Source organism: Ictidomys tridecemlineatus, chromosome 10 (genome assembly GCF_052094955.1).
Source record: "Ictidomys tridecemlineatus isolate mIctTri1 chromosome 10, mIctTri1.hap1, whole genome shotgun sequence".
Classification (NCBI taxonomy): Eukaryota; Metazoa; Chordata; class Mammalia; order Rodentia; family Sciuridae; genus Ictidomys; species Ictidomys tridecemlineatus.
The window spans coordinates 34,888,908-34,910,286 of record NC_135486.1 but is presented as its reverse complement, the minus strand read 5'-3'; the positions used below and the strand labels follow the sequence as shown (position 1 = coordinate 34,910,286).

At 43.2% G+C, this 21,379-nt stretch overlaps 1 long non-coding RNA gene across 1 annotated transcript; it reads left to right on the top strand.

Moving 5' to 3' along the window:
• Window positions 1–1,083: 1,083 nt before the first annotated feature.
• On the top strand, window positions 1,084–4,789 carry LOC144367198 (uncharacterized). Its single transcript, XR_013426501.1, has 2 exons — window positions 1,084–1,664; window positions 3,470–4,789. It is a non-coding gene; the product is annotated as an uncharacterized LOC144367198 (long non-coding RNA).
• Window positions 4,790–21,379: the final 16,590 nt, after the last annotated feature.

The following is a 21,379-nucleotide window of genomic DNA, read 5'->3' as shown; positions in this document are numbered from 1 at the left end:
AGAGATAAGCAGTCTTCATGTCATAGGCTAGTATTTCTTAGATAAAAATGAAAAATTTTCCAAAGAAACAGTGACAGATATTAGGAATCGTTAGTCACAAAAATTTCTGATCCAGAAAAATGACTTCACTACTTTAGTCTCAATGATATCTGTCATCCCTTCCATCATACCTCTTCTGAAGGTGCTAAGGGCTTATTACCCAAAGTGTCATCAACAATGCCCTTCATGAGAACATTCCTGGGCCAAAGAAATGCTCTGCTCTTCCATTGGCAATGCCCTTGTCTGTACCAATCCTTTTGACCGTTTAAGCCACAGCAAGGAGCAGCTGTAGCAGTGGTTGGGAATGAGAATGGAAAGAGAAAGAAGGAAGTGCCCAAAGGGGAACGGAAACTTTACCTCTGCACATCAACAGACATAACATGGTCTAAAGGGACTACAAACGAGACTAATTAGGATTATAGGATGCCTAATTATGATCCTGCCTATTAGTAGGAGATGTATAGGTGAGAGAGGCAAATATCCACTTGGATTCAAGAAGGTTCAAGGCTGTGTTCCCATGCTACAGGTTCTGCCCCCCTCTATCCTATGTCTGGCACATCACTTGCCACTCAGATAAACATGCAACCTGGATAATAAATTGGGGAAGGGAGAAAAGAAAAGGGAACTTGCTGTCCAGGAACACAACCAGGGTGGGTCAACTGAAAAGATCAGTCAGCAGATCTTGCTGGGTGACCAAGTAACGCCTGGGAATTTTCTCCTTTCTTAGGATAAATAAATGGAAGTGAGAGGGAAGAGATGTCCACGTGTATACAGGGAATGAGGAGTTTTCCTAAGGGTAGAACGATAAATGAGAACATAATTTTGTGGTAGCAGAGCATACAAGAATCAAGCCTAGGGTTTTGATCCTAGCAGCACCACACTATTTCTTTGAATAATAAAGATGGAGATCGTATTCCCTAGATTTAATAGATGAACAACATTTTGGACTGTTCTTGACACAAGGTAATTGGCTTTTGTAAATGTGAGCTATTGTTATAGGATAGGTGCTCTCATAAGAATCATCCCATCCAATCCTCTTGACAATGCTCTAAGTGGTATTATTTCTGCTGTTTTCATCCTGAAAAAAATACTATGGTTCAGATCAGAGTCAGTGGTGCAGGTTTGTATTCCCAGCTACTCAGAAGACTGAGGAGGCAGGAGAATACCGAGTTCAAGGTCAACCTCAACAACTTACTTAGAAACTGTCTCAAAATTAAAAAATAAAAAATAAAAACAATTGGGGATTTAGCTCAGTGATAAGAATCCCTGGATTCAATGTCCAGTACTAGAATTTTTTTTAAATGTGGCTTAGAAAAATCAAGTAATCAGCTGTCATAGTTTAAATCTTGAATGTCTTCCAAAGACCTATGCTTGGTTCTCAACCCATGGTGCTATTGGGAAGTTGAGGGGCCCTTAGGAAGTGGGGCCCAAAGGGAGGTTTTAGGGTCACTGGGACTGTGTCCTCAAAGAGGATTGTGGGACACTAGTCTTTTTCTCTTTCTCTTTCCTTCCAACCACAAGGTAAACAGGTCGCCTCCGTGGTGTGCTCCCCACCAGGATGTACTACCTTGCCTCGGGCCCAGAAGTAGCAGGGCCAACCACCATGGACTGAAACCTCCAAAACTGTGAGCCAAAACAAACATTTCCTTTTTTAAACTTGATTATCTCAGGTTTTTTTGTTTTGTTTTGTTTGTTTTTGTTTTGTTTACAGTAATGGAAAGCTAGCTATCACACCAGCCAAAGTCCTTCAACAACTGGAGGGGCAAACCAGAATTCTAATGCCCTGTCAAAAAAAAAAGAGCATTGGTTGGAATTCTGATTCATCCCTTCTGGTTGTAGAAAGTCATTTAAGCAGAATGTGAGATCCTAGCATTTCTAAGCTTTTGAGGAAGGACCTAAACAGATGAGGTATATGTTATATATTCAGGTTGCACATCCCTTATCTGAAATGCTTGGGACTAGAAGTGTTTTAGATCTAAGAGGTTTTTTTGTTTGTTATGCTTTGTTTTATGGGTTTGGGAATATTTTGAGTGTTCCTAATTTTGAACTCCAACAAAATCCACAATATTTAAAAATTTGAAGCCTTTTCAGCATCTTGTCAGGGCTCAAAAAGTTTGGATTTCATATTTTTGAATAGGGATGCTCAAGCTGCACTGTTTTGTTCTTGCTCATCCCATGACAGATAAGGTAGGAGCTAAGCTTTCCCTGACATTTCTCATAAAGTTGTGAAAACTGCAACATTGTAGAGATTAAAAGGATACACAGAGATTTCCTCATTTGTCCCCTTCCTCCTCCAAGGACCACATGTACACCATCATATAGGCAGGTGTGTGACCTTAAAAACTCTCAACTCACAAAAATTCTGGTGCCTTTTTACACCACAAGAGGAAGTTCTGGTTTTTGTGTGGTCCTTGTAGCATATGTTACGGGCAAGTCCCTTTCCTTCCTAGAAGTGCATTCATTGATTCTGGGGAAAGATTGACCCATGGCCCTGGATAAATGTTTAGAGCCTCCTCCAGTTGGGTAGTCTGAGACCTGCATCTACCCCCCCCCAACACCCATTAACTTCCTGTCCCCTTTCCTGGCAACAAACATTGACTGAGCACCAGTTAGTGTGAGATGTGCTGGGCATAGGAATGTCGGACACCTGTATTGTATGGGTCACCTAGTGGAGGTGCTGGACAACTCTAAGTGCTTTGTCACACCACACACATATGTACATATGGTGGTCAAAGGTGTGTATATATGTAAACTATACACAAAATTTACCATTTAACCATTTTTCAACACACAATTCAGTAGTATTGAGTCCATTTACATTGTTATGGAACCATCACTACCATCTACTTCCAGAATTCTTTTTATCTTGCAAAAACTGAAACTCTGTATCTATTAAACAATAGCTCCCTTTCTCCCCTCCTTCCAGCCCCTGACAACTACCATTTGACTTTCTATCTCTATGAATTTGCATATTTACCTTGGATAAATGAATTCATACAATATTTGGCCTTTTGTTCTGGCTTCTTTCTTCAGCATTATGCTTTCCAATCCATCCATGTTGTATCCTGTATCAGAATTTCCTAAGGCTGAATGTTATTCTGCTCTACGCATATACTGCATTCTGTTTATCCATTCATCCATCAATGGGCACTTGAGTTGCTTATTTGCTGCTGCAAATAAGGTCACTATGAATGTGTGTACACCTATCCATTTGAGTCTTCACTTTTAACTCCTATGGGTATATCCCCGGAAGTGGGATTGCTAGATCATGTGATGATTCTATGTTTAACTTTTTGAGGAAGCTACCTAGTGTTTTTCCATAACAGCTGCACCATTTTACATTCTCACCAGCTGTGCACAAGGGTTTCAGAATCTCCACACTTTAGCCAACTCTTGTTATTTATTTTTGTTATGTTTGTTTTATTAATAGCATCCTAGTGGAAGTGGCCTTGAAAAGGATTAAGCACGGTGCTCCAGCACTCAAAAATGGAAGAGATTTATCTAGGAAGCCCACAGGAGTGATATTTACCTGAGCCTCGAAAGATAAGCAAGAATTCTTCAGGAAGAGGAGGAAAACCACACAGGAGAAAGAGCTTAACATGCACACAGAAGTGGAGAGAGACGAAAATTTGTATGGCCTATTTAGAAGCACAAGTAGGGTCAGCTGGGCTGGAATGTAGTTTATAGGGCAGAATGTCAAGATGTGAGGCATGAGCCAGGTGCAGTGGTCCATGCCTGTAATCCTAGCGGTGGGGGAGGCTGAGGCCAAAGGATCACAAGTTCAAAGCCAGACTCTGCAAAAGTGAGGTATTAAGGAACTCAGTGAGATCCTGCCTCTAAATAAAATACACAATAAGGCTGGGGATGGGGTTCAGTGGTTGATTGCCTCAGAGTTCAATCCCCAGTAGCCCACCACCAAAAAAAGAAAGAAAAGATGTGAAGCATGAAGCAGAGTCAAGAGCTAGAAATTCCACTCAGGTTTTGGACTTTGGAAAACGGGGACATATTGGTAATGTATATGAAAGTGCTGTATAAATTGTAACATTTTATGATGTAAGAATTTAGAATGATTAAATATATAGTTCAGTGGCATTATTACCTCCACATTATGTGGCCCTCACCACCATTCATCTCCAGAACTCTTTTCATCTTGAAAAACGGAAACTGTACCTGCTCCACAATAGCTCCCTTTCCCCACCAGCATGATGCCCAGGAAGTGATGGCAGTTTCTGGCACCTATCTGGTAGGACCCTGGCTCCTCAGGGTGCTGAAACTGGTCCATTCCCTCCCTCTTGGCTCCCAAGTACAAAGGTGAGTAGCACAGATGGTCCACCCCTGTTAACTTTTCAGGGTCAGGAAAGGATACTGCTGTCCTGTACCTGGGAGAGTTGTGGCCTTTCAGGCAGTGAGTACCTCCCTCCTGGCTGATGGCACACAACATCAGGGCCCCATATTATAAGATTCTGAGTCATTCAGACTCAGAAAACCTTTAAGCCAAGCCACTACCCACCTTTGACAGTCCCTTCTAAGCCTACCTTACTTGGTCCAAAGGATGCCATCTTGATGCTGTTGTCTCACTGTCCCTTCTGCCATGAGGACAGAAGTAAAAAGATGTTCTTTGTATTTGATCTATAAGAAATGTACGGATCTTAGAATTTTTTTCTTTGTATGCATGTGTGTTGTTTTGTTTTATTTTGTTTTAAAATTTTTGATACAGGCTCATGGTACAAAATACAAAAAGTCAAATTGTTGTATATAGTAAAATGTCTTTTTCTCTTCCACCCAAACCACCCCCACCCCCAGTCACACAGTTCTCCCCCCAGTTTCTTCTTGTATCCTTCTAGAGGTATTTAAGTCAGTCCAACTTGTCCACCCAGGAATTAGCAGAGATTATGTTTGGCCTAAATCCCAGGAGATTTGATCCTATGGTCAGAAGTCACATTGTTAAGAGGAAAATCTTGGTCCAGGCCATGCACGCAAAGTCAGACGCTCTGATAGCCCAGTGCAGCCCCTGTTCCCGAGTTCCTGGGATCAAGGCTACCTCATAGGAATATGAGGCTTCTCCTGGCATCATTGAGAGAAGTGAACCTGAGAATTCTCCTGATGGAGGGATAGAGTAGGAGTTGGGCACATGAGAAAGGAAGAAGGGGGACCAGTTCTGAAAAAGGAGAGATGGAGAAGGACACTACTCTGGTCATCTCCCCAGAGCTGACTGATTAAACATTTGTATTTGAAGATCAAGCTGGTGCCAAGTCCCTTCTAACTCAGGCCAAGAATGACCAGAAGGGGAGCCAAGAGGGGCCTGTGGGCAGCCTCTCCTCTAGGCCTTCCCCAGGCAGGTCAGGGCTGAGCAGAGGTGTTTCTTCATGTCTTGGTGTAATCATAGCTGCCTGGCCAGGGCTCCCACCCGCGTCACTGCCTAGGAATCTGGTTTTTGTTTACCATGAAGAACTGTGGTTATTACAGAACCCAGTGGCCCTACTCCAGCTTCCCAGAGAGCTTATAGAAGAGCTCAAGACTGGGACAAGGAGAATTGATGAGTAAGAGATCCAGTGAGCTACCCAGGATCCTAGCCCTCCCAGGGCTTCCTTACCAAGACAGGGACCAGAGGGACTCCAGGACCTTCCCCTGCCAAGACACCTCGGGCCTCTTCCTATAGAATTGGGAAAAGAAAAAACAGGGAAGCAGGAGAAAACAAAGTAGAAAATGGGCAAGAAACCAGGAAGAACTGAGTTCAGTGTAACAGTACCTATCGTGTACTTGCTTTGTGTTAGGTGCTGGGTATAGTTCCGTGGTGGAGAGCTTCCCTCTCGTGTGTGAGGCTCTGGGTTGATCCCCAGCACCACGCCACCAAAAAAAAAAAAAAAAAAAAAAAGAACAGAAGCCTGGAAAAGGTGTGGACTGTGAACCCTCTGACATTTATGTTCTGCTAACCTTGTCTCTATCCCCAGTGGCTTGCCAAATGTCTGTCATATAGTAAGGCACTTGTATGTTTGCTGGATGAATGAATTGGAGGCTGGTGAATGGCAGACAAAGGTAAATAAAGAAAGGTTGGGACAACATTTAGTTTCTGAGATGACTGTGGTCCCGTGTGTTGACTCCGTCCATGCTCCAGAAGAGCCCTACCACGTATTGCTAAAATCCTTCCAGGGGCCCAGATGAGGACACTGGGGCCCAGTTCATCTAAATGATTTCAAGTAAGGCTTGGAGAGGGGGATCTGAATGCAGGAAGCAAGGACCCAACACCTGTCTTCTTAGCTACCTTGATCTCCAAATGGAGAGATCTGCAGCTGTTTGGGAACAGAGAGCTCCGTAGTAGAGGTTTTCTTCAACCAGTTCCCCTGCCATGATTCAGATTCCCATCTCAACCCCCAGATGTGCATCTATGGACCCCTATTCTATACTCAGAAAGCACAGCAGACATGAAGACTATCATTTCTGTCATGAATGTCATGCAGACCAAATGCATCACATAAGTCATGTGTCATTTTTGTCCCACATGTCATTTTTAGCTCCTGTAACATTTTTTTCATGGTGTCACCATTTTCTGCACATGTCACTAATCACACCTGTGTCATCTTTCTCACATATGATTTTGGTAATGTGTCTCCTTTTTTGCCTGTATGTCATGTCTCACAAATGACACAAGTGTCATTTTTCTCAATGCCTTTTGTTTATTTGTTTGTTTGTTTGGGGGATACCGGGGATTGAGCTCAGGGGCTCTTGATCACTGAGCCCCATCCCCAGCCCTATTTTGTATTTTATTTAGAGACACGGCTCATTGAGTTCCTTAGAGCCTCACTTTTGCGGAGGCTGGCTTTGAACTCACAATCCTTCTGCCTCAGCCTCCTGAGCCACTGAGATAACAGGTGTGCACCACCACACTCAGCCCCTACTGTCATTTTTCACATGCATGTCACAGGCACCATTTTCGTGTGTCATTTGTGCCACCTGTCACACGTGTCATTCCGTGTGTCATGTAAAATGTGTTTTGTGGGCGCCATTTTTTATCCATGTCATTCTTCATCCTTTTCACCTACGGCATTTTTGCATGCACTTCATTTTTGTCACAGGCCACATGTATCCATGACATAAGTGACATATGTGACAGCAGTGGCATACAACTTTTGTCTGTGTCACTTTTGTCATGCATCTTCTGTATCATGTGTTGCTTTCATCATGTGTCACATGTGTTGTGTGACAGGTGTGACCTGCTTAGTATGTTTCATGTATTCTAATAAGTTGTATCATGTCATGTCAGGTATATCAGGTCAGGTTCTGTTCTGTTACTATTTTATGCTATGTCGTGCTGTTTTTGTGGTAAGAACACTTAACATAGGGGTGAGGTTGTGGCTCAGAGGAACAGCATTCGCCTGGCATGCATGAGGCACTGGGTTCAATCCTCAGCACCACATAAAAATAAAATAAAGATATTGTGTCCACCTACAACTAAAAAGTAAATGTTAAAAAAAAAACTTAACATGAAATTTTCCCTCACCAAATCTTTAAGTGGACAAAACATTATTGACTTTAGATTCAGTGTTGTGCAGATGTCTAGAGTTTATCATCTTGCTTGCCTGAAACTTTATGCCCATGTTCTACTGACTTCCTATTTCTCCCTCTCCCTAGCTCCTGGCAGTCAACAGTCTATTCTTTGATTCCATGCAATTGACTTCAAATACCTTAAATAAGTGGAATCTACATAATATGTCTTTCTGTGACAGGCTTGTTTCACTTAATATAATTTTCTCAAGGGTTGTCCACATTATCTTATAATGAGACATTTCCCCTGGTATCCCATTTTTTAAGTCCATTCCTCTATTAATGTACATTTAGGTTGTCTCTACATCTTGGCTATTATGAACAGTGCTACAATAAACAATGAGTACAACTACGTATTTTCTTAAGCCAAGATTTTAAAATACTAATTTGTTCAAGATTTTGGTGTGAAAGATATAAAAAGATGTGGGCCCCAGGGACCAGGACAGAAGCGCAATGTCTTGAATGGGTAAAGTGCTCTCTCCTTCCTCTCTTTCCTCCCCTTCCTTAACACCTCCTCCTCCTCCCTTGTTCCGTGGATATTATTCAAATGAGGAGGTATTTCTGAAACTCCAGTTTGTTTCCTTTACTCCCCACACAGCTGTCTGCTCTTTTCTTCCTGGGAAGTTGAGCTTCCAAGGTACTATGAAAATCAGGTCATTTTCACTGTTTTTCAATGTTTCCAGAGGCCAGAGAGCCACAAATGGAATGTCAACATGGGATAATTGCATTGGCCCTGACATGCTGTTTTCCGACTACCATTTATCCATAATCGATTCCTGAGGAAAAGACAAAGGACATGAATAATCAACCAAGCAGATGGAGTGTCAGGCAGCCAGGCCAGGAGAGAAAACGCGGCTCCCTGAAGAGAGAAGGAAGAAAGGCCTCTGGCCCTTGGAATGTGTCCACTGTGGGGGAAAACTGGCTGGAGAAAGGCACACGGCTCAGACCTGACCTGGGCAGATAAGATGTGTGTAGCAAGAGCTAAGTGATCAGTGGCCTTGACCTTTTACACCTCTGACGGCCATGGGGAGCTCTCTGTAGGAAATGGGGAAGGAAGTAGTAAGGAAGCACCCCCAAAGATGTCACATGAAGGGGAAAAGACAAACATTAGAATAAGGCTGAAAGATCACCGAAAGTTCTGGAAACCACGTATTTAGAGAAAATCCTTGTAACACACACACACACACACACACACACACACACACACACACACGGTAGAGGTTGCCAGAATCTATTTTCTCTGGCTGGCTTCTGCTTTGCCTTTAGGTCCAGCTGAGGAGATGAGGCCAGACATTTATCACTGGGCAGTTTCACTTCCTGTTTTCTCATGCTGAAAGCATCATCATCATCATCATCGTAATGATAATAATAATTCCACAGCCTTGCCTCTGCCTTCTGTTTACCTAGGGCCTCCCAGAAGTGTGTGTGTAAGTGGAAGTTGTGTGGGGGGATGTAGCCTGTCTCCACTGATTCACAGCTGAGGGGGGAGGCAGGCTTGGAGATCGGGTTGGGGGATAGCTAACCAGCAATGGAAATTATTAAGCTCCTTTTTTCAAAAGGAGGAATGTAAGTGGGTTGGTACTTCCCCAAATGACTATTTTGACCAAGGAGACATTTGTAAATCCCTTCTTCAGAGGGCCTCCAAAAAGAAATCCTTCTCTAAACCTTTTCATCCTCCAGTCTGCCCCAGTCAAGATATTTTTTGCCCCAAATCACACAGCAGATCAGGAGGGAAGATAGGACCAGACCAAATACTTCCTCTGCATCTATCAAGAGCTGTAATTAAGAAGGGAATTTCCAAATCTATGGGGAAGTTGCAAAGTTGTTAGGAAAAACCATAATTATTTCTGCCGAGGAAAAAAGTATGTAGTTCTTACAAACTCAAAACCCTAGGACAATGAGAGAGTCCTGAGAATGACTTGGGACTATCTAAGATTATGATGAGGGTGGGAGGGATAGCTTCCGGGCTCAGGTCAGGAAGGATCACAGGTTCATGGAGCAGAGGTGTAAGAGCTGTGCTTGAAGAACAAAGGTTGAGCACTTGCCAGGCTCTGGGCAATGAGAGGGGAGTGGAGGAAAGCGGGGGAGGGAGCCATTATCTTGATGACAAAGGTGACACAGTCCTCTTTAGGTCCTGCCCTCCCCTTGGGGATCTGAAGAGAAGGGGAGGGAGGGAGGAGGCAGGTGGCTTAAGAGTCCTTTCAAAATGAGCAAAAAAAGACAGGTAAAAAGAAAAAATAGAACCACCAGAGAGACCTTCTAATTAATTAAATTTAAAAGAAAAAAACTCCCTCTCAACACAAAGACAGGCAGACACACACGCCACCCAGACACACCCTGAGACACTCTCTAACAACTACACTAAGAGAAAGAGAGGGTGTGATACCACACATTTACTTATTGTGATAATGATTGTTGCTGGATCTCTTTCCCCCACCAAAGAACAATCAAGAACCTGAGGCTGGATGATGAGTGGCAGGTTAAAAATGTGAAAATGAGAAAAGTCAACTGTGACCCCATGAACAATCAACCTCATGCTGTCAAGAATTGAATCAGTGCAGGGAGAGAATAATAATGACACTGAACTCCTTCCATGGTATTCACTCTGTGTCGGACACAGTTTTAAGTATTTTTCCACATATGTGTTCATTGAACACTTGCAGCAACTGTGAAATAGACAAACTTCTATGCTGATGATATTGTTCATATTTGTTCATGCCCTCATGGTCTTAGCATCACTGAGTCGGTCCAAGAGCCCAGTTCCTTAGTCCCTCACCTCTGCTCAAGACCAGTTTGAGCACCTAATTTGGTGGTCCCAGTGCAAAATGAAAAGGTAGAGTTCTTTGTTCAGAAATTAAGAATTTCAGGACAGTAACAGCAAACCATTAAACCCACTAAGCAAAGGTCTCTGTTTGACTGCACTGGTCTTCACCCATGAAGCTGGTCCCAAATAGAACCTCCTGGAATTTTTGCAAAGAACTGTCTTTTATTATATACTCTATACATGCCTAACTACCTCAAATACATTGGCCTTCTGTGAAGAGCTTTGTTGAAGAAGGCATTCCGCAGCTAAAAGGAAGTTCAAATACCGTGATCTGAGTGACTCTGAAATCTCTCCTATTGCTGTATTAGGAGATTCATTCTTTTATTCATCTCTCATCATACCCAACCTCTAATGGGCTGGCAATTCTTGCTATATACCTGTATCCTACCCTCTTTTCCATCTCCTTTGCCAATGTCCTAGTTTTCTCTTGCCTAGAATATGCCACTGTATTCCTAAGTAGATTCCCTTGCTTTCAACCTCATTTTCCAATCCATCCTTCATGCTGCTTATTTGGGGACTTTTCCCCTCCTACATTGTCAATATCTCCAAGGCAACTGCTCCATTCCCAGTTACCTGTGCATTTCCTCAGTGGCCCTAAGAGTTGCTCTTGCTGGCTGGGTTATTTATGCAATGCCTCCCTTGGAAATACCTCTCCTTTCCCATCAGGCCCATGTTCTGGACTACAGCTCAGCCTTTTGAATTTAATCAAGACAGTGCTGCCCTTCAATCTAAATTCCAAAGGAAAGTATGACATCCAAAGTCTGATCTCACACTAAGGGTGAAATGTGACCAATTGGAAAGATTAGGACAATTTGCTTCCTAGTGGGTTAATAAGGGATGGTTTAGTAATCATGATGAGATGTTCTGGAGAAAGCTAATGGGCGTTTCTTCCTTAGGAGGCTTATTTGGCTTGGCTTCAACAAAAGGCAGAGAGGCCTGATTTCCATAATTTTTACTACCCTTTGTAAAGTAATTGGTTTGTTTAAACAATCAAGATCATTTTAAAGAGTGATAGTCTTGACTGCTACTTTAGGCAAGAAACCACAAAGACGGCTTACTTCAAGGTTTCAAAAAGTCCTATCCTGAGCAGGGTGTGGTGGTGCGCACCTGTGATCAGAGGGACTGAGGCAGGAGGATCTCTAGTTCAAAACCCAGTCTCAGCAATATAGCGAGGCCCTAAGCAACTCAACGAGACCCTGTCTCTAATATAAATTATAAAAAGGGGCTGGGATGTGGCTTGGTGGTAAAGTACCCCTGGGTTCAATCCCTGATACAAAAAAAAAAAAAAAAAAATGTCTTACCCTGATTTTGTTTTAAACCTAACCTAAATTACCTTAGGTCCAGAATGTGATAATCTCCCTGTATCAGTTAGGAAGCATTCAGCTAAAAATGTCACTGGCAGTGACTTAAATCATAAAGAAGTTAACAGTTCTTTAGATAAACTAAAGGGAGGCGATCTCAGGTTGTTGGGCAGCTCCAACAAATCCTCAAGTAGCATTAAGGATCCGGGCTTAGTATCCTCGGCCAACCAGACCTCAGCCTCCAGCTCAGCTCATCACTTGGTTGCTGCAAAGAGACTGCAAGGGCTGTAAGTGTCACATTCTCACATGACATGGTTCAACAGAGCAAGGAAAGAGTCAGGGGTAAAATAATTATTATTTTTTTAAAAACCAAGGCAAAAAGTTTTCTTGAAAATCCCCCTTCCCTTCTGTAATTTATTTATGAAGGGAAAAACACATTTCCCAGAGGACTACGTTCAGATTCCCCTTATGTTTCATTGGCTGAGAGTGAGTCACATGCCACTCCTAAACCAATCACTGCACAGGGGAACCGGAATTCCCAGGACTTCTCCCCAGGAGTGGGGGCGGAGCTTGCCTTCCTCCCACCACTTGCTTCTTGCCAATTTCTGTAGGAAGGAAGGGAAGGCGTGTGGTTTTTGAGTAGGTAGCAAACAGCATTTGCCCACGCCCACCCAAGAGGCTCCTTACTCCCTGTTGAAGTCTTTCTTGCCTTCACTCCTACTTCTCCCTGCCTTCCCGGTTTCTCCTTGTCCCCTCGCTAGCAGACTCGTTCCAGGAGCCATATAACTGTTCCACTTCTAGTCTGCGCTTCCTCTTCTGATTACTCAGTGCTTCAGAAGTCTAGCCTTGGCTTCTACCACTCCTCCTATCGTCTCATCTTAGCTCACTCTGTCACTTTAGATCTCGCTGCTGGTTTTCACACTTTGCACCAACCCTTCTTCATCTCAAAACCCTCTCCCACCTTGATTCACAGGACATCACGGTCTGCATTCTACTGCTGTATCCCTGCTCATTTCTCAGTTTTCTTCAATAGCTCTTCTCCCCTGCCAGCCTCTGGAAGGCCTGGGCTTTCTGGGGTTCTCCCCCTGACTGTCTTTTCTAATCATTTTGTACCATTTCCCAAGTTTCAACCAGCCAACTCCACCCATGACCCCCGAAACTACAAATAAAGCCCAAATATTTCTCTTGAGCCTTTACCCACAGTAGACTTCTATTACTGGGTATCCCCAGACAACTTAAATTCATCATCCACAAAACTGATTTCATTATCTGTAAAACACACACACACACACACACACACACACACACACACACAGAGAGAGAGAGAGAGAGAGAGAGAGAGAGACTTTTATTCTGCTCCTCAGAGAAGGTACCTGGGGCTTTCAATGTGATGGCCAATGCTGCAGGATGACTTTCACTCTTCACTGTCACTCAATCCCAATATCAGTCGATTACCATTTCCAGATAACTCAACTTCCCCAGTGTTTCCTTCTCTCCATTCTTATACCATTGCTCTGCTTCAGGCACCTGCCAGATTCCATTTGGATTATGGCCCCAGCATTCTAACTGGCTTCTGGCTCCTGATTTCCAATCCAATATCACCAATAATTTAATTGGAAATCTGATCCAGGGATTAAGAAATCTTTCAGTAGTTCACATAACCTAGAGAAATGGGCCCAATTCCCTAGTGCCACCTGTGGGGCTGATCACAGCCTGGGCCCCAAAGTCAGAAGCACTATTTTTAGAAATTTAATTTGTAAGTCTGTGTAGGTTATATCAAGAAAGGGAGGAATGGTAGCAGGGAAATCAGTTGAGGCCACTCAACACTGTTTTTAAATCTCTATCATGACATTTGGTGATAGGCCCATATTTCCTAAATTCATATTGCCCCAGGCCCCTTGAATATACACAGTCCCCAGTGGATTTTTTTATTGATTTGAAATGTAGATGTATTACTTCATTTGAGAGTTAAACTTTTCCAATGACTTCACCTGGTAAACAGAATCATACCTCCAATAGGGCATAGATCTTGGCTAGATCACTTAATTTTTCACCAATTCCTTGTTCCTTGACCTTGAGAATAAATGTGCCAAGTGATTGGAATGAAGGGGTAGATGAATGAGGCATTATGGAGAATGATTGATAGGTCTGAGTTACTATTAAAACTGGGTGCCCATGATAAGTGTTGTGCCCTCTGTCTCAGATGAACATAACCATGTTGTTGAATTTGGATATAGCAATAGACATGATAGTTTTAGTTTAGAGCATGAGAGGAGTGCTTCTTGATGAGGAGCAGATTGAGAGAGAGAAAGAACAGATAACATCAACAAACAGATCACTACCACTCCATCCAATAAAATAGAAATCCCAAGCTCAGTTTCAGATAAAGTCAAAGAAAGTGACATCCTCTTTCACATTTAATCAGCATTAGCATCCCAACATGAAAGGACTGAGATACTGAGGGGTATTCTCTTTCTCAGAAACTAACCAAAAAAAAAAAAAAAAGAGCCAATAGGTAATGAAACTGGTTGAAAAGGAGATGCACCTGTGAGATTCTCTAGTAGGAGGAAGAGAGTGAAAACTAGTATCATTGAGCTTCTAGTACTCCAAGGCTCCAAGGTAAAATTAAGTACTTGGGATACATCACCCCATTCAAATGTCACACAGTAAGGCAGGAATTATTATTCTCATTTTGTGGCTTAACCAAAACAACAACCACGCTACACACTTAGTAAGGGACAAGGACAGTACTCGAACCCTGATCTTTCTGACCTGAAAGCACATGCCTTTGTTATCTTGCTGTGACCAACAGTGGCCATGAAGTCTCCCTTCCCAGGGATAGTGATATACCTGTACAGATTCATTCATTCATAAACAAATCCTTATTGACTTCCCATTATATGTCAGACACCCAAACAGACTGTAGGTTGGTTGTGGTTCTGTTTGGAAAAGGGGTTTTCGATCCCTGGCTACAGAATTCAGTGACTGTAGGAAACCAGGGCAGCTACAACCCCCACCCCTTTGATGATGTTGGCATCTGATGAATTCCCCTGGAGAAGGACTACAACATCATGGCCATTACTTGTCTTCCCAGGCTAAGGAAGTGTTATAGTTTGGATCTGAAATGTCCCAGAAAGGCTTATGTGTTGAAAGCATGATCCCCAATGTGACAAGTTTCAGAGGTGGGGGTTTAAAATGTTTGAAGGCTGGAGATGTGGCTCAAGCGGTAGCATGCTCGCCTGGCATGCGTGCGGACCGGGTTCGATCCTCAGCACCACATACAAACAAAGATGTTGTGTCCGCTGATAACTAAAAAAAAAAAAAAAAAAAAAAAAAAATTAAAATTCTCTCTCTCTCTCTCAAAAATATAAAATAAAAGAAAATGATTTGATTGTGAGGACTGTAACCCCATCAGTAGATTAATCCATTTCATGGGTAAATAATTTGAACCGACTACTAGGAAGTAACTGTAAGCAAATAGGGCATGGCTGGAGAAAGTAGGTCACTGGGGGGACTATATCTAATCCCTGGCCCCTTCCTATTTCTCTCTCTACTTCCTGGTTGCCACGAGCTGAGCACTTTCTTCCATACCCTTCTACCATGATGTTTTCACATTGAAGCCAGCTGATCCCCAACTAAAACTCTGAAGCCGTAAACCCAGATAAATCTTTCCTCTCCTAAGTTGTTCTCGTCAGGTATTTTGGTCACAGAGAAGAAAAACTGACTAACACAGGAGGACAGGAGGAGGAAATGCCACCAAGAAATCCAAAGGTCAAAGCTAGACTCCAGGAGTCTCTCAAAAAGTCCTGGGTTATAAATAGGCTCAGTCAGAGTTTCTGTAGAGGAAGATGAAAAAATTTTGGAGACAGATGGTGGTGATGACTGGACTGTTGTCCATGTGGCCTCATGAATGTACTTGATGCCACAAAACTGCATGCTTAAAAATGGCTTCAAGGGCCAAGCACAGTAGCACTCGCCTGTAATCCCAGTGACTTTGGAGGCTGAGGCAGGAAGATCGCAAGTTCAAAGCCAGCCTCAGAAACTTAGCAAGGCCCTAAGCAACTTAGCAAGAGTTTGTCTCAAAATAAAAAAGGTTGAGATGTGGGTTCAATCCCTGGTACCAAAAAAAAAAAAAAAAAAAAAAAAAAAAAGCAGGGGTGGGGGCGCTACAAAGATATTTCATGTTGTATACATTTTATCACAGTTAATTTTTTTGAGGAATATTTAGCAAAATTAATTATTGAAAATAATTTTTAAAACACATTATACAACACTGCTGTCAGGTATACACTTATCCAAAGAACTAACTATTTGAACAGCTCAGTTTTTTGTTTTTTGGGTTTTTTTTTTGGTACTGGGATTGAAACCACAGGTTATTTACCACTGAGCTATATCCTCAGCCCATTTTAGTTTTTATTTTGAGACAGGTTCTTACCAAGTTGCAAGGGATATTGCTAAGTTGCTGAGGCTGGCCTCAAACTTGCAATCCTCCTGCCACAACCTCCTGAGTTGCTGAGATTACAGTCATGTGCTACCATGTCCATTTTTGTTTTGTTTTGTGCTTTTGTTTTTAAACTTAGAACAAAGATGAAGAAAATTAATGCCAACTGTCCTTCATTCCTAGTGCCCGAGAGCAATAGCTAGATCAAAATAATTTATAGTAAACGCTTCGCTAATTTACCTGTGGAAGGAGAGTCACAACCATGGTCAAAATGTCTCCCTAAAGGATGACGAGAATTTGTTCTCCTGGCTTGTTTCCATCAATAGCATCCAGTGTCTGCTAGATAAAAGAGTCATAGTGCATGTAAAAGGAAGTTCCAGTAAGATGTCTAAAAATAAATACAAATACTAAAAAGACTGTTAGGTGGCAACAAGAACAATAACAAATAAGATCAGGACTCCTCCCTGTGTCTTTCCAGCCTGATGCCATCATTACCAGGTCATTCTGTCCTCCTCTGGCCGTCAGCCCTAGGCAGCTGGAAAAGGTGACTTTCCAACCAGGATGGAAGGAGGCCACGAGGAGCTGAGCCACGTGGAGTCTCAGAACCAGCATGAGTGACCGTGACGCTAGCTTTGAACAGATGAGACCACCCAGGAATGGGACTAACGGGGTCCCAGGACCAGGAGGCAACGTGCCCTTCCCCCTGCCTGAGATCACTCTCTCAGCCTCCCTGGGAAACAGACAGTGCGGTTAGCATCATCTCCAGCTGCCAATATGGAAACAGCGAGGATTGCATAAAGATATTCCAACAGGCTGTTTCTTTTCCTCCATGGGGCAAAAATGGAAAGTGCCTTTCTTGGTGTTCTCCTTGGAACCAGACTCATGTCACCGCATAACTCAGAGCTTTTCCACTAGCACGTCATTCCGTCATTCCGCAAAACTGAAAGAAGCCCCTACCCAGAGACCATAAGGCAATCAAGAGAAAGAGAGGAGGAAGTCAGAAAGAGAAGGAATCAACACACCTCTGGCTCCAAGGCATTCGTTTTGGAACCCTAGGGGAAACACGGCAAGACCTCACCAAGGGTGGGACAAACTGCCCCTGGTAACTTTATCCCTACATCCACCACCAGGGGGGGAGTTGCTCCACATCGGTGGTCTTTCTGCACACTAAGGTATTGGCTAAGGGTGGAAGCCCTTAAGGATCTAAGTCTTTTCACCTCTCCTCTGCCGGAGTATTGCCTGAATTTACTCAGCACATCTGTCACCCTGTTTTAGATAAGGAAGACATTGCAAAGATCACCTGGACCCAGGCAACTGGCTGTGTCCCCTTCTCTTAAAGGGATCCAGACCCCACTCCTCATTTGTCTGCTGTCCCAAGACTCTTGGTGTGGACTATTGGCTTCCCACAGCCCCTGAGACAGGAGCCACACTAGAGCAGGTGAGCCCTCAGGTGACCATGCATTGCTCTCCCCCACAAAGGGGGGTCTCCCTTCTGCCCTTCTGCCATCGCCCTGCCCCCACCCACCCCCAATGGCTGTTCTAGTACCTCTTCCATGCCCCTCCTCCTACACATGCCAGCTCTATGTCCACAGGGCCTGAGAGCAATAGCTAGAGCTTGGCCTGCAAGCTGGAAGCCTGGAGTCCCTTCCTTTGCCTTGAGCTCCTTGCTCTAAGAAAGTGCTTTTGTAGAGGTGATTCTGGGCTCACAAAACCCCATTTAGAATCTACTCCCACCCCCATTTGCCCCCGTGCATCTGTTTTAACTTCATTCCATCTGGAGTCCTCAGAGGAATGGCTAATTAAATCAAAAAGAGCTGGCCTATTTTTGGTGTTCTTTAGCTAAGACCTGGGGGAATAGCCACAAATTTTGGAATGAGCCCCAGGAAGACTGAAAAGCTCTTGAGTTGGCTGATTATTCTAGGATTGGCAGGTCCTAAATCCCACAGGCTGGCTGTTCCACTTAAGGTTGTATCCTGTTCTCTCGGTTGTCAAATTTTAGGATGGGGAAAACTGGAAGGGGGATGCTATGGTTTGGATATGGTTTAAGTGTGTTCCCTAAAGTTTCATGTGTTGGGACGCTGGTTCCCAGTGTGGCCATATTAAGAGGAAGTGGGACCTTTAAGAGGCGGGGCCAAATGGGAGGTCATTAGGCCATTGGAGGTGTGCCTTCAGAAGGGATTAACATGAATTCTAGTTAGTTCTTGTGAGAGAATTGTTATGAAAGGGCAAACATCTCTGGCTTCTTGTGTCACCATGTGATTTGTCCCTCCCACCAGACCCAGCCATAATGCCTACAACCAGGATATCTCATAGCTGGGGGATCCTTTGCTAGAGGATGAAACATGGGACTGTCTGATCTTGAACTTCAAACCTTCTACATGTGACCTCGGTTAACCTATTTTCTTTATAATTTCCTAGCCTTACTTTTTTTTGTTGTTGCTGTTGTTATATCAATAGAAAATAGACTAACACAAAGGGGAAATGTCCAATTTACATTGCCTGAGAAAAAGAAACACAGCATTCATTTATTCATTTGGCCCTGTTGCCTTAATGTAAAGTCAGAACAGTAACAAATTTCAAATAACAACTTTTCTCTGGAGAAAGAATGGGATGGGAAGGTGAGAGGTAGGATGTGGGGTGGAGACAGAGGTGAGGGCAGAGGAACAGATCCCCATCTCAGGGAGCCTCACTTGAATTTGAAAACATTTTATTTCCTCCCAGTAAATTATGTTTCAAAAAAAAATAAACCCCCAAAACTCTTCATGCTACTCCCCCACATCAGAACCACCTTTAGTTCCTTGTTTGTCTGATTAACCTACAAACTCCTTACTAGAACTATGATGTCCCTTTAAATTGCCCAAACCTTTCACCAGACTCAACTCCTGCCATCCTCTACTCTGGCAACCCTGAGTTTGTTTTGTTGTTGTTGTTTTGTTTGTTTTTGTTTAGTTTTGTTTTTAACCTGTGGCTCTTTCCACACATTGCAAGTCTTCTGCCAGGAATTCCCTTCTCTGCCTAGCAAATCCTGGTCATTCATGAGTTTGTAGTGCATACATACACACACACACACACACACACACACACACACACACACACGTACTGGGGATTGAACTCAGGGGCAATTGACCACTGAGCCACATCCCAGCCCTATTTTGTGTTTTATTTAGAGACAGGGTCTCACTGAGCGGCTTAGTGACTCATTTTTGCTGAGGCAGGCTTTGAACTCACAATCCTCCTGCCTCAGCCTCCCAAGCCGCTGGAAATACAGGTGTGCACCATTGCATCTGGTGTAAATTTTTTTAACACCCGTGGGAATTAAATATATATTTTTAAACACCCGTGGGAATTCATCACATCATTGTTTCCCTAGAATTTTGCTCATAGTCCCATTATCTCTCCTACCAAACACATCTTAATTGTGTTTGCATGTCTGTATTCTATGTAGAATTTGAGCTCATTGACAACAAGGAGTGTGTCCTATTCAGTATAAGCCCAAGTTCCCAGCACAGCCTACTTATGGGTCCAGTATATTTTTATTGCTTGGGCAATTGCTTAGTTCAGTAGGACAACCTAATAAATGGCTTTCAGAGAACCCAACAGTTAGGCAAATTGGTCAGAGCTGTCATGTAAACATTCAGGAATGGAAGATCTAAAACTTGACCTTGGGGTGGACTGAGTTGCTAAGCGGCATTCTGCTACAGTGAAGGAAAGCACTCCCAGACTCTGCTTGCCTGTCCTGCAAGCCTCATCACATATCCCAGTTCCTCTGAGTCTTTTCTGAATGCTCCTGCTCCTGTCTCCCAGCTGGGCTATCATGTTCTTGAAGCTCCCTTCCTATGTTTTTAAACAGCACAGTACTGGTATATTTCATGCCAAACAAAAAAAGGAAAAAAAAAAAAGAAGAAGAAGAAGAAAAAGTCTGTTGATGTTGTGAGTTTATCTGCTTAGAGTCATAGAAGCCGTCCCATATGTACTGTTTGTCCCTCCAGATCTACCCTCCACACCCTGCACGGCGCCCCCCTGTCCCATGAGGTTGGCCACTTGGGACTGCATTAGCTAGACTCCCTTGTCCTCTGTTTTCTGGTTAGGTTTGGCCAATGGGAGGCATGGGAATAGGATGAGGGGAGTGAGGTCAGTGGATTTAGTCCCCAGGTTCCTCCCCACTGGCTGTAGGTGGCAGTGCCTGCTTCTCCATCAAAGGTCACAGCTCACCAGCAGGCAGCCCTCTTCTCTCCTCAGTGTCACCCACAGCTCTGTGCTCTGCAATATTCAGACAACTGTTCTCTTCCTTTCCCACATGGCTATTGTTTGTGTCCTTCACAGTCCCGTCACAATGTCCACATTTTGTAAATGGCCTCTGACCTATTCTGTCTTCAAAGAGAATTAGATACAGCATCTGTGGGAACATTTTTGACATCCACGTCTTGTTCTGTACTGTCAGGGTTCTCCAGATGCCTGCTCCATGGTGGTCCAAACTTGGCTCAGAATCAGATTAATTGATTATCCTCCAGGACCTTAGATGCTTCTATGTCCCAGTCCCCCACTATTAACTTTCTCAACCAGAGAAAATAGGAATTTGTCCCCAACCTTAGGAGTAATCTCTGTGGATTTTAGAGATCCAGAGTAGTTTTTGAAATCTCAAATGATTCTGTTCTCTTCCCTGTTTCGATATGCAAATTTGGAGTAATTTTTTTTTTCTTGGTATAGGGTTGGCGGAGGGGAAGTCTGATTTCTCTTTTGAAAAAAAAAATGAACCAAGAAACTGTGGTATATATCACAATGGAATATTACTCAGCATTAAAAGAGGATAAAATTATGGCATTTGCAGGTGTATGGATTGAGTTGGAGAATATCATGCTAAACAAAGTAAGCCAATCCCCAAACACCAAAGGCTGAATGTTCTCTCTGATAAGTGGATGCTGGTCCATAATGAGAGGGGTGGGGCATGGGAAAAAATTGAGGAACTTTGATAGGGCAAAAGAGAGGGAGGAGTGGGGAGAGGGCATGGGGCCAGGAAAGATGGTGGAATAGATGGACATCATTACCTTAGGTACACATATGACTGCACATATGGTGTGACTCTACATTGGGTACAACCAGAGAAATGAAAAATTGTGCTGTAATTGTATACAATGAATCAAAATGCATTCTGCTGTCATATATACCTAATTAAAATAATTAGTAAAAAAATTAATCATGTAGTCAAGAACTGCTGTGTGTCCTGCCCTCCCA